Source organism: Acanthaster planci, linkage group LG11 (genome assembly GCF_054643075.1).
Source record: "Acanthaster planci isolate LZ-2023a linkage group LG11, COTS_SCS, whole genome shotgun sequence".
NCBI classification, from domain to species: Eukaryota; Metazoa; Echinodermata; class Asteroidea; order Valvatida; family Acanthasteridae; genus Acanthaster; species Acanthaster planci.
Genome location: NC_141787.1, coordinates 3,392,275 through 3,403,716, shown reverse-complemented (window position 1 = coordinate 3,403,716; position 11,442 = coordinate 3,392,275). Strand labels below are relative to the sequence as shown.

Below are 11,442 nucleotides of genomic sequence, written 5' to 3'. Positions count from 1 at the left end.
TATTACCATAATGGTTTTCCTGACACAACACTCAGCAGGTTAATGGCCTTCCTTTTTGAGGCCAGCAAATCTTTTCTTGAACATTTTTTGAGCTCAAAGTGCAGTAAATAAAAGCAGTACTGTTGCGGTGATTGCATTGTAATCAAAGACAAAGAAAAACCAAAAAAGTTTTTTTTGTACAAACAAGTTGACATGTTCTACCACAGTGAGCGGTAAATATGCAAAACAACTTCTTTTTCAAGAGGAAATTTGTTGTTGCCTTATAAAATAATGGAAATCAGTCCACTATTCGGGACAACAACAACAGCGACCAAGCAAGCAAGCAGCTGAATCGTGATTCTGTGCGAAAACGGGGCTTTTTGAAATGCTGACAAATGAATGTATTATAAATAAGTATACTGTTTAACAGTACATAAAAGCATATTTCCTGTATATTGTGATTTTTAAACTTGATCATCTAAACCTTGGCTCTTTATTTTCATTAGTGATCCTGGGTTATCAGTGTTAATACATCCAATGGTACAAGTTATCAAACAAGCCTCTGCGAGGCAAGGAGGGACTCCGGGCAGGCAAGTCAACAGTCTTCACACTATTCCATTTGAAATTAATGGAAAAACCCAATATCAAAAGTTTGGGTACCATTTTTATATTTTTCCTCGGGAAACACAAGTTTACAAATAACAATCAAAATAAACTTTTTGACTCACCATGTCATTGCCCACTCCATGGGCAAATTTGTTACCTAATATTGCTGTCATAAAAATGCATAGTTCCCTGGAAGAGGCTACTTATAGAACCATTTTATCAGTAAAATTCGACAAAACGCATCGGGTCTGACAACAAAGATTTACTCATTTCAATCATAATCTGAGGCTGTAGGAACAAAAAAAAATCATGCACCCACCCACATCAGACTGCAGGAAAAATAAAATTGTCATGGATGCCATTCAAAAAATAATCACGAATAACCCGAAAAAGTAAGCAGGAAATTACAAAACATTTGATTAAAAATTTATCATTTACATATTACTTGAAGTAAGGTCAAGGTCAGTCACTTCACGGTAGATCTATTTTGTCGTAAGGAGTATTTTGCTTGTAGAGTTGGTTTGGTTTTGTCAGGTAAGATTTGGGCTTTGTATGTTTTGTTCCTTTAACTCAAGTGGAACATTGTAAACACATTCTTACAATTTTGGGGGGGGTACGTGCAGGTAAAATTTAAGGAAAATTTCCATGTTATCACAAAATGCCATTTCCTAAAAAATAAATATTTTTTTAATGAATGATGTTGAATATGATACTCTACACAAGGTACTCTTGGCGTGTTACATAAACACTGATAAAATGACTCGGGGACATAATGCAAAACACTTGATTTATAAACGCGATCCGGTATAGCTGAACAGAAAATAATACACTTGGAATGGAACTCTCACGGGCGAAAGGGAATTCAATACTTTCAATATCCATGTGAAGGTACACCTCTAAATGTTATGAAGTTATTGGTGAATTGATTATAGATAGGCCTGGTACATGTATATCTGGAAATTCATTTCAAGATAACTTGTTAAGATATGTTAAAGTCCAAAAAGATGGTTTCAAATTCTGTCAAGATATCACGAAATCTAGCCCTATTTTTCTCGTGAACGTTCAGCTCCCGTGCAAAACCAACATACAATCCGTAGTAATCACAGCAACTCGAATGTCAAGTTGACCCGAGAGCAAGCAGAGATGATTAAAAAACACGTGTCGATGATTGGTAATTCACTGATCTTTCAATCACTTGGAAAATACAATACAGACCTTTAGATTTCCAAGATGTTGGACCTACAAACGTATGGCAAGAAGCCTAAATATTATGCCCATGTTATTGTAACAGCCCTGAAATATTGCTGCCCTCTGTACAATATAGGCCTTGAGTGTGACTTTTCCAACTTCTTTGGTAATCATGTTGATGATGTCCGAGTATATATATATAAACATAGTAAAAACGAGTTTTCTGGTTCCATATCTGTTGAAGCTTTACTTAATTAAAAAAAAACAACAAAAAAACAAAACAAAACAAAACAAAAACAATCCCACAAAATCCCATTTTACGCTCTCCCTATCCGCAGGAAAGTGATCCAATGCAACTCATTTTATACAAGTTGGATACTAACTTCCAACGATGCAAACATCTGCCAATAAGTGTTAGTTTTGTAAGATTTATTTGAATATTTTACCAGAATTCTAAACCAATGACAGTTATTCCAAATTGCATTAATTCAACTCAGTTGTTCAATCTTGTTAGGAAATTAAAAATCTTTGTGTCAATCCACCAAAGAGGCGTACATGGTAACTGTTTTTGTAGCTCTCCTTGTGAAAAGTTTGGATGGATGTTGAGCTGGAATTAAAGATGGTGCCCGACAGTTGCAAATGAAGTCATCTTCACTGCAGCGTCAAACCCTAGGTTGTAAAGGGGTCAAGGGGTGGAACCCTGTCCGGCCGGTCTACGACAACAGCCTCTTATGATTACATGAACAGTAAGATTGTACCTGGGAGCCAATTTCACGAAACACTAATAGATGTCTCAGGAAGGGTATCCTGCCATATCTCGCAACTCCGCAACTTGTCGTGTGATCGATTTCACCAAACTTAAGAAGTGTTCATTACGTCCCAACTTCCTTAGCACCTCATCTTAAATTAAGAGGGGTATGAGGGTAATCATCTGGAAATTAAAGACGAGTGTCTTCTAAGAGTTATAAAATTAACAAAAAAAAAACACCTGCAGACTTGAAAGGACTTCTTATATTTGGGATGTTCTAATAAAATAGATTATTTTCAAAAGTCAATGACATGAAAACACGCATGTTTCTCTTTTTAAAATAGAATGATGAAGGTGATTTGAAGCAATAAAAACTAGCAAATGTTTCTGACGGTTGTGTCTCGCAGGGGTTAATTACTATATCGCGACAGTAACTACATTCTTCTACTTCTTTACTAGCACACTGACGGCTTCATCATTTACGCGAAAAGTCAAGCTGTTTGGGAAAAAAATGACGTGACTGCGTCACATTACCGTTTCGCTGCGATCACACTTCTGTGAGATGTTAAGAATGGGAGCAAACTCTTTGCAACACTTGTAAACACGTGTAGCTGTGCACATCTTTGCATGAATCTCAAAAGCTTTTAATCGGGTTTTGTGTACATTTTGCACAAAATAAAAACTTATTTAGACATTTATAACGCAAATTTATAAGAATGATACATTAATTTACTTCCCAAATCACTGACGAGTTCAATCCCAACTGATTTCGATTTGAACAATTCATTAGCAAATTTCAATTAATATGCATTAAATGTGAAGCATTCGAATTTGGCCTAAACGTGATAACATGACTAAATTCGTGTCGTGTGGCGATTGGCATTGTAATGAAAATTCGTTCGTGGATATTGCATATCGTTTCTTTTTATCTTAATCGTAACAGTCGCAAAACGTGTCACGTCCTTTAAAGCACACCTCTAAGGAAAACATATCTCCCCTGATTTTATCTTCGAATAAATATGAACGCATCCAAATTGAACGCATTGTCCTTTGTCTTCAGAGCACAACTACAACAAGCTTAAAAGGACCTTTTTCTGTTCATGCCAAGATGCGAATTCTGAATGTAGATTGCGTCATTGATGACAAAATGAGAGAATCCCTCGCCCTGGGTTCGTACAGAGGATAAACCGTTGTGCACGCCAAACAATGCATGTAGCTCAAAAGCTGTTTTTACGACTCTTCTCCCATGTGTCAAAAATTAACATTAAACAAGGAGTACAAATTAGGCAATCCTTTCTTTCGCGTATAGACAGACAAAATAATTTATTATTGTACATACTGCACCATCCTTAACTTCAAGTGGCTCGTATCTTTCTTGATCAAGTATCTTGCCGTATAAGTAACCAACCTTTTTACTTTATGAGGAGTGATAAGAAAACGTAGAAATATCCATAAATTGTTTGTCCTAGAGGTTCTTATACTAGCAAATAAATACTGTTGAATTGGAAATGACAAAAGCGCTTATATAAACCAAAATGAACTTTTGTTTCGATACGACACCGACTGGCCACACGAAACGAATTTCCTGCAATTAGAAAGTTTCAGAATCCCAACAAATTAAAATTAGACTGCCCTGTTTACGTCGACGGCTTTTCCAAATCGAAATTTGGAATTGAGTTAGACGATGTATGAAGACGAAATTAAAGTCTCATTCTCTTTGTGTTACAGAGGTATTTAAACAGTTATTCAGATGGTCTTTACAAGATAAAATCATCCACTCAATATAATTCATAATCTCACAAACCGCAAGAAAAATCATGATACGCTGTAAGATGGCATACCTGGTTTGTGTACGAGTAGCGCCTTATCGTGAGAACGCTGATCCAGGGGTAGACCATCTGCCAAGATGTCTCTGATAAAGAAGGATTTCTTCGTGTATTCACTCATCGTCTCCCAACAACAAAAATTAATTCAGTCCAGATGAAAAAGGAAAATACGTCGTGCTGCAGGCTGGTGAATAATCCCGAAACCTTCTCTATGTATCCATTAGATGACTTGCGTTTTCAACATCACAATTTTCATAGTTCACTTGATAAGGTGTACTGTAAGACACTTGTCAAGCTCACGTTCGTCAAATAAACAGGAAAAGCTGGACCTCTGCCTGCATCGACTTAATGAATAACAAAATTACACTCAGTAAATACGTTTCATGTGCACGTGTCATCGATGCAGAAATTAAGTCATAGTTTGCGGTCATCACGTGCTCCCAAGAGTAGTCTACAATCAGGTTTTGAAAATACGAATTGTCCCAAACCTCTAAACAGATCACTCGGTACCGAGATCCAGAAACGGTGCAATGACACATCGCTACCAGCATTTATCTCGCACACCATTCAACAACTTGGTTCGATAATTAAGCCTGCCACGGAAACATCTAAACTTCGTGTGATTGAAGTCGATTGACCGCTTTCTTGAAGGCATTTGTCATCATCTACCACACACTCCTACGTCATAGAAAAGGGGTGGGGCTTAAAACATTTGACTCTACGCGAGACCTCGTTTGGATGCATTGCATCGCCCATTTTTCGCAGTTTTTGCCTTACGGGAGTTGTCCGATTCGGGTATCTTGATCGGCAAGATAAAGCCTGACAGCGAAGAAACCCTAATTGAGACTGATGTTCCACTTTCAGCACTCGCTGTTTGATATAATAATTGTCGACCCTTGAGCTGGAGGACCCTGATGGGCTCATTGAGACTTGTGGTTTAACCCGATGACAGACACCAACCGCCTTTTGTATGGGATCGGTTGCCCAAACAGCAGTGCACGTCAAATATATGCCCTCTGATTCTGCATAAAGCTTCACACAAGGTCGATACCTTCTTTCCAGAGAGAGAGAGAGAGAGAGAGAGAGAGAGAGAGAGAGAGAGAGAGAGAGAGAGAGAGAGAGAGAGAGAGAGAGAGAGAGAGAGAGAGAGATGACAAAACAAGTCTCTCTGCGTGGCAATAAAATTTCTTTTTAAAAATACTTTTTACAAGCTACAGCTTAACTTCGAGTATAGAAAAGGTCAAACAAATTCTAAAAATTATGTCATGTCTTTTATTGCTCAGTGACTAATAAATCTGTTTCTGTACTTATTAATGTAGCGGTCCGGTCCCCGGCCGATCGCTCGGGGGTGGCGGTCCGTCCGCCACTGAAGGGGGAATTGGAGGCCAGGCATGCTACAATCTATGTGATTCCCAGGGGAGCCTTTACCACGTCCACCCACCCAGTTGTCTAGCACAGCACAGCTCTGCCGAAGCCCCCTAGCTAGATGTCTTCAGTCACGCCAAAAATTATAACATTGTAGGGCCACTTCTGGCCGACAGGCGTGACTTCAAGAAAATACACGTACATTCTAGTGTGTATGTGGGCCCAATCACGCCTTGGAGACGTGCAGAAGGTTTAAAGGTCACATAATTCGCTGACTTAACTCGGGAATACCCAGATCCCTACATTAATGTGCTTGAAAAAAAGTTTTACCCATCATTAAGTAATTTCAACATGGAACTTATAGTAAACTGTCAAGGAATGCTATTTTGAACAGCAATTGTGCCGTTACGTTCTGGATCTGCCCTTGGATAAGACCATAAGGTATCAAATTACAAGCTGTCTGTAGCCGTTTGACTTTTTTAAAGTTCAAATTCTGGGATAACACACAGTTGGACTATACTTTTTGTTCCGCTTCAAGTCGATTAGTCTTGGCCCAAGACGTCAGTGATAGGTAGTTGTTTTATTAGTGTTGAAGAGCGCCCTCGCACACTGGCGCACAGTCTAACTATGAGTCATTAGGGGGCACACTATGCACGGTGTCCGCTATTAAGCACTAACGTCTTGAAACCAAGACTACCAGTCGATGAATTACCTTTACTTTCGGCTTTATGAGAATGTTGAAGTATCAAAAATCTGAAGACTGAACATGAGCCAACAGAGCCTGAAAGTAAAAAGTCACGCAGCGAGCTTCTGGAACCCTAGCGCGCTCCGCCTATGGGGCTTTTATATGGGGGCTGACCTCTCATGTTCAATAATTTTGGGAATAATGATTCCTAAATGAAACCACCCCCTGAAACACCCATGTTGGAATTTTAACTTTGTTTTCCTAAAGTAATACTTAGGAAAAGTCACCTTGAGATGGGTAAAATAAGAATTTCTTTAACAACCTTCCACTTCCGGCAGTGTCGTGCCATGGTCTCTTTGTTCGTGCGCGTTTGTTATTGATAAAACATCAAGGGAAAAACTGCATTTGTATGTGCTTTAGGAGATTTTATTATTGTGTAATTATATAAAATCGGTGAAGTGGTTTTTTTTTGCATGAAGATTTCGAAACATACTTTAGAAGACATGGGGAACACAAAATATAAGGCTCTTGTGAATGCTAAGACATTGCATAATTCGGAAAATTGTATTCATACTTTTTGCGGTAATCTTAGAAAAAGGTGTTGGGACGATATACATATACTTCTCATGTCCTATTATATGCAGTTTTTCAGATCATCTTGGTATTTTGATGACGTCCTTCTGTAGAACAATCTTGGTACAAATTACATTTTCACTGATGACACCTGGGACACCAAAGACTTCCTCCATGTATTTGCTGCTGAACATTCTTCTGTCTCATCTAAAAATGGAAAATATATTCATTATGCATCAGTTCATGTGTTGATGCCTGGAAAAAGGTGTTGGAAGTTTCAGCACTTTTGGTATCACTTAGCTACATCAGATTAGGAATGGTATAGGGGGACCGAACATATGGAATTTGATCATTAATTAAGCGATTTGCATTGTGCATGGTCCCCCTCTCCTCTTTGCTCATGACTGCCTTAATCAGAACTGGCCATCTCTCGTGCATGTCAATACCAACAGCAGGCCTTCTCACTACTAATTACCTTGTTATTTTCTTTGCAATTGGTTGCCCAACATCTTCCTTCATATTGGGTAGCGGTGCATGTACATGTAACTGCAGGTACATTACATTCCCATCCTTGAAACTGACATCATGGAGAACAGATTTCACTTGAGCAGGAGCATGAACGATACATTTACACACAAAGCAAATAACGGGGATCAACTGAAAATATTGGGATCTTGTGAGTGATGGAAATTTTGCACTATTCTTCCAAAACTAGTTGAAAAATTTCTGCAGTTGTCTTTCAATAAGTTGTAGCAGTTAAACGTACACATACAAGTAAATCTCACTTCCTGTAAATTGCATTTTTTTAGATAATCTTGTTACAAGTACTTTGATGTAGCTGTTCTCACCATTCTGTGGATCAGTCCTGGTTTAACTGCATTTCCCTCAATGATACCGGGAACATCTAACATGTATGAAGACTGCCTTCGTGTCTCTGCAGATGAACATCTGTATCATCGCAAAAAGGGAAAACATCACAGGTGCACCAGTTTATGTGTTGATGCTTAAAAAACTGATGTCACAACTTGGACACAAACATCGCTCATGTGAGCATATATTTTTGGACTCTCATTAAATGGGGAGTATGTGGGGACCTGAATCGTAAAGCGGGGGACCGGTCACATGGGTGTTGATGAGGGAACCATTCATGATGGCGGTACATGGATGCCCCCCCCATACACGTATGTATTTTCCTACAACTGGGGACCCCCTATTGTTCCTCACTTGTTTGAACTTCAACTTTTTTAGAAGAGCACCCATATATTTTGCACACGGTTGTCAATCAAGGACCCTGTGTGAATTGAGGACCTTATTGTCCGCTATTGTTCAGGGTCCCCATTGAATGCAAAAACAAACTCCCCCACACACAAACTTGGCTTCATGTCTGTATTAATCAGAACTGGCAATATGCCTACTTGTATATATCAATGCAACAGTAGGCCTTTACACCATATCCTTGGTTGGTTATGCAGTAGCTTCCTTTATCATGGGTACCCAAGCCTCTGACATCTACATGTATGTAACTGCAGTTATGTTGAATCCCAATGCTTTTACTTCAGCAGGAACATGAAGGATACCTATGCACAGAAGGCAAAGAAAGAAATTGAACAGCTTCCATGTACGTAATCATGTAAATAATCAAACACTGTGAACCAGTAATTAAATGTTTTTGTCTTTGGGGAATAACAATGAAATATGCACATTGTGTTTTGAAAATATGAAGGAGAAAAACTGCCTTTGTCATGTCTTAGAGCATTTTTCTTGAGTGTATCATATAAAAACTGCTGACTTCTTTTCTGTCCTGAAGATTTCCAGACACTTCAAATAACATAGGGATCAATTGAAGATATTGGGATCTTATGAATGCTGAAATGTTTACACTATTCTTCTGATACCAGTTTGGAAATTGTTTAGCAGTTGTCTCTCAGAAAATTATAATGGTTACATGTACACATACAAGTTAGTGGACTTCCTGTCGATTGCAGCTTTTCACACAATCTTGTTACGAGTACTTCGATGAAGCTCTTTTCACTGTTCTATGGCTTAGTCCTTCTGCTTCAACTGCAAGCATCAATGAAACCAGGGACATTTAACATGAATGAATCCTCCCCTCATGTGCTGATGAACATCTGCATCATCGCAAAAGGAAAAGATTTATACCAGGTGCACCACTTCATGTGTTGATGAATGGAAAAGTGAAACAGAACTTGGACACAATAATATGGTGTAAACGTACATGTGTATATTTATTTAATGGCATACATGTATGTAGCAACCTTGGGTTCTCACTAAATGGGAAATACGTGGGGACCTGAACGTTAAAGTGGGGGACCAGGCACGTGGATGTTGATGAGGGAACCATTCATGATGGCGGTACATGGACCCCCATATCACACAAACAAAAGTGCCTGCAACTGGGGACCCCCTATTGTTCCTTTTCTCTTTGTACTCTTGTCTGTTTTAGAAGACCACCCATACGTTTTGTACACAGTTATCAATCGAGGACCTTTGTCCTTTATTGTTCAGGGTCCCCAATTGAATGCAGAAACAAACCCACCTGCACCCGCACACACAAACTGTGCTTCATGATTGCAATAATCAGAACAGGCAATCTGCTTGCATGTCAGTGCCACAGTAGGCATTTTTGCCATTACCTGTTAATTTCCTTGCTTGGTTATAAACACAGCAGCTTCCTTTATCGTGGCTACCCGGGACTCTGCTACCTCCATGTAACTTCAGTGATGTTGAATTCCAATGTTCTGATCTAGCAAGGAAAACAGATTTTCTCTAGCTTTCACTCAAGCAAGAAACATGAATGATACCTATACACATAAAACACAAGGAAATTTAAACATTCTATATAATCAGCTTACATGTACATGTAAATAACCATAGATCTACATTCAAACTTCAAACAATTTTGGATACACCATGACCCCGTAATTACATGGTTTGTCTTCTAGAAGCATAGGTGCACGGTGAGTGTTTTAGGGGACTTTAGTCAGTTCAATGTCCATGTTCAGCATAATCGTAAATCTTTCGCAAATTCTGATTTGATTTACCTTGGAATAAAACCCATCACACTAAAATCATCGAATAATGAGCTCAGAAGGGAGTATAATGAGTATGTGCAAGTTCATCTCTGGATTGTGCTGAACACATAGGATTTACATGTATATAATAATTGTCAATGCTGGTCAGAGCTATGGTCTGAGTAACTCAAACTCAGAAAATCGCCTTTTTAATGATTTGGACATGGTCAGGTGTCACTCAGGATATGTCAATGCAAACTTAGAGCTAATTCCTGTAATCTGTTTCCCCTAACATCACTTTCCAGAGCTACAGAGCACAGAAAGTGCAGACAAGAACTTGCAAGCAACTGAGAATGTTTCTAAATGCTATTGCCTACCAGAACCAGTTCCAGCACTTCAATCCATCCAGCTTCCAAACCCGGCTGCCTGCTGCACTATACCGTCCGAGTACTCGTACATGTACATGTAGGCCCCATACGTGTGATTGCCTACCGTTGGGTACACCCATGCTAACGATCAATACGGTGATCACGAGAGTGTGTTCCCTGTCAAAACCGGATACTTCGGCAATTTCTTGCTCTGGTGCATGAATTTGGTTTAAGTTCAGCTTCTGTGGAAATACCTTAGAATCCTCTAATCAAGAAAAGCCCATGAAGCACTCAATTGGTGCAAATTCACGTCTACGGGGTCCCAAGAGAGGTCCTGAGAAAACACATGTGCATGTCGAAAATATTGTCCTGGTGTTGGGTTGTGACCGCGCAAATGGTCGATACGTGCATGGACGAAATGCTTTAAACAGTTGGTTGAGGCCTGACATAAAATATCCGAGTTCATTTCCCTCGATATTTTGCAGGAATTTTTCACAACTTTCTTGCCAAATTATATCATGCAATAAGACTTTGCTACAGCCCTTATATCTGCTGATCGCACAGATTGGGGCCGTTTTTCAATACTCGACTTCGTTTCCGTCACAGGCTTCATTCCGAAAACCAATCCCCGATTGTGAGCCTGAAATGTTTAAATTACATCCGATTACCATTTCTCTTTGATGTTCTGTGGCACCTTTAGACTGATTACTGCGTTTACAGCTTTAAAGTCATCGAGTAAAAAAACAATTGAAGTCTGACACGGAGTCGAATTTCAGTATTGGAAAATGGAACAGCTGATCGCAAAAAGTATGGACATGCACAAACGCTTAGCAAAACGGCACTTGTATACATGGGTTTCAAAAGGTGTACAAAATCAATGGGAGAAATTAAATCTTCAAAATTAAATAATAAATCATGATGGCAAAGTAACGCCATTCTTCCATTACCATCTATGCTGTATAGTCTTTGGTGAGACCGAATTTCATTTTGTGGAGTGGCCGAAGTCCATGCCATTCTGGCAGTTGAAAAACAGGTACAAACAAATGGGGAAAAATTAAATATTCAAAATTCA

At 39.0% G+C, this 11,442-nt stretch overlaps 1 long non-coding RNA gene across 2 annotated transcripts; it reads right to left on the bottom strand.

Moving 5' to 3' along the window:
• Nucleotides 1-2,797: 2,797 nt before the first annotated feature.
• LOC110987378 (uncharacterized) lies at nt 2,798-10,906 on the bottom strand. Of its 2 annotated transcripts, XR_002599262.2 has the most exons (6): nt 9,625-10,906; nt 8,928-9,031; nt 8,386-8,547; nt 7,819-7,918; nt 7,446-7,547; nt 2,798-7,177 (listed from the first exon to the last, which is right to left on the bottom strand). It is a non-coding gene; the product is annotated as an uncharacterized LOC110987378 (long non-coding RNA). The 2 variants fall into 2 exon arrangements; XR_015427231.1 differs by lacking the exon at nt 7,446-7,547.
• Nucleotides 10,907-11,442: the final 536 nt, after the last annotated feature.